We start from the raw sequence: 2,775 nt of genomic DNA on the forward strand, positions 1-2,775 counted from the left end.
TTAATTACTATACCTGCACAAGTAAAATTGTCATCATAAAAACTTGACACTAACATATTGCATATCTTCTAATATTTTATCGAATTCGTCTGATTTCTTTTGGTATATATGTTCTACTCTATATCCCCAATTATCAGTTCGAGCTTCACATGATTTAAAGTGACTTATGGTTTCTTCTATTGTTAATTCTCCTAACTTACATCCTTCACATTTAAAAAGTATATTTTTGTTATCTTTATGGAGTCTTTTTGCTTCTTCTATAGCTATGTCTACTTCAAATTCTTCTTGTATTAATTCTATGTCCATAAGGGTTGACTAAGTAGTTTCATTTTCATCTAGAGTATTTTCTTCTTCTATGTCTCTTTGTGATTATAAGTTTTCGAAATAATCTCCTTTGGGAAATTCATTTTATCAATGACGAGATATTTAGAACTGAAGACTATATTAGACAGCTAGAACAAAAAGTAAAGTGTATGTATACTTTGCAGTGCACCATTTAATAATCATGTTGTCAACTTCTCATATCCCACCGCCATTTATGGCTACCTTCCTACAATTAAAAAGTTCCTTCACACTTACTAGGTTGATTCAGAGATGTTGATTATAGATTCGGGTGAATTTAATATATATATATTAACTATGTTATTATTCTTTCCGAATAAAAAAAGTGTCCATTTAGCCTTTTTTTTTTAATTAAAAAGAGTGTCCATTTATTAAATTAAGAAATAATTAATTTTTTTCCTTCAGATTTGCCCCTATTAATTGCTGATCAAATTCTATTACCTATTTAATTAAGGGCAGTTTAGTCAAATTACTTTCTTCTTCTTCTTCTAGAAATTAGTATTTTCTTAAGGATGTGTAAATGGCTAAGTAGACACTCTTTTTTATCCGAAGGGAGTACTATTTTAATTTGAAATCAGGTGCACAAGTAAAAGTTTAGATACGAATTCCGTTGCGAATTCAATAGCTTTTGCTCAAACATTACATTTATGTTTAAAAAAACTCATTAAAGTTATACATACTCCCTCCGTTCACTTTTACTTATCCACTTTAAAATTTTTATGCTGTTTAAGAAATAATAAATGAAGTGCATAATTTATCAATATACTCATATTAATTGGTGCATATTTTTATTTATCTTGATATCTTAAAAGTAAAAAATAAAAATAAAAATCTATTTTTAAAATACTGAATAAATAAAAATAAACGGAAAGAGTATTAAATTTAAAACCTAATTATTAGCGTTTAAAGTCATTACTCTAAGAGCCTGTTTGGATGGGCTTATGCCTATAAGCTGTTTGCAGCTTATAAGCTAAAAAAAATAAGTTGGGGTAGTCTAACTTATTTTTTTTGGCTTATAAGTTGTTTTCAGCTTATAAGCTGCTTTAGATAAGCTAAGTCAAATGGGCTCAATTATTTTTTTGAGCTTATTTTAAGCACAAAATGACTTTAAGCTGGCCAGCCAAACACTTAAAAAAACTGAAAACAGCTTATAAGCAACTTATAAGCGACTTATAAGCCAATCCAAACGGGCTCTAAAATTCAAAACTCACGTAAAGTTGAAATTCTTGTTCTGACCCAATCCCATTCTGTCATTAATATGTTATGTTTCACTTACTTTACATTATTTATTTATTTATAGTTTTTTGTTTTTTGTTTTTAAAGCAACCACTAAGCAGCTGCCTAGTGGCTTTTATTTTATTAACAAAAAACTAAGTCAATCCTTTACGTCAAAACACCAAACGTCAACACAACACAAAAGAAAAGTAGATCTAGATCTTCTTCTCTTATATGCACGGATCTAGTGGAGAATTGCATCAATTTTCTTCACACCTCCATTGAAGCTCAGCTCCTCAATCTTGAAACCCAGGTATTGTTCTATTCCTTCAAGTAGTTGTGTAGACTTGCACTAGTAGGACATTATTTGTTATTTTCGAAAACAACAATTATTAGTATCACTTTTCTATTGGAAAAGATGGTGCAAATTGTTGCAAAGGAAACTCCCAAAACGGGGTCTTGATGTTTGTCTCTGCAATGCCGACGTACCAGTTTTGAGATCTGATCTGAGAGATATTAGATTTAATAATTTATTTTATTTTAAATATTGCATTTGATACATTTCTTGTAGTTTGTCTTTAAAAAGTATCACATTCCCTAATTGAAAGATCATGTGGACCTCCTAGTACCATATATGCATTAGTTGTTTGCAGAAATTGCAATTTTGATCTTTATGTGTTTAACTTATGTGTCAAAAAGTCTTTTTTGATTTTTTAAATTCGTTTTTCACCCAAACACAGCCTAATACAATCGATATTGAGCCTGTTTGGATGGGCTTAAAAAAAGGTGGATCTAGGGTTAAAAATGATATACATGTTTAAAGTTTTTAGTATTGAATTCATTGGACTTCTAAAGTTTGGGGTTCAGAATGTAATATACACAGACATTTTAGTACTATTCTTTTCTCACATATAATAATGTTCTTTGTCGTTATATTGGGTTCGGTTGTACTTGTAGCTACTAATTAGCTACATCCACCACCGACTAAGCATATACTTGTAGTATTAAGCTATATTTGTCTTTCTTAAGGACAGTACAAAATCTTAAATGATAGATAATATAAGTCACAACCCAATTAGCAATGACTTGGGCTACGCCATCATCAAACCCAACAATGTGCATACAATGTCAAACTTCTTTAGTATTCTTATCCATTATGATATGAGATTTGCCTAAGAATTTAGGTATCATTTGCATTGCTTCTTCAAAAGCATGTCA

At 29.9% G+C, this 2,775-nt stretch overlaps 1 protein-coding gene across 2 annotated transcripts in view; it reads left to right on the forward strand.

Moving 5' to 3' along the window:
- The first annotated feature begins 1,713 nt into the window (after positions 1-1,713).
- LOC132640360 (proline transporter 2-like) overlaps positions 1,714-2,775 on the forward strand; it is a 10,784-nt gene continuing 9,722 nt past the window's right edge. The window contains exon 1 of one of the 2 annotated variants that reach the window (XM_060356934.1): positions 1,714-1,870. The gene's annotated coding sequence lies outside the window, so the exon portion shown is untranslated. The remainder of the gene's footprint in view (positions 1,871-2,775) is intronic. The other variant, XM_060356935.1, reaches the window with a different exon arrangement.

This window comes from Lycium barbarum, chromosome 5, assembly GCF_019175385.1.
Source record: "Lycium barbarum isolate Lr01 chromosome 5, ASM1917538v2, whole genome shotgun sequence".
Classification (NCBI taxonomy): domain Eukaryota; kingdom Viridiplantae; phylum Streptophyta; class Magnoliopsida; order Solanales; family Solanaceae; genus Lycium; species Lycium barbarum.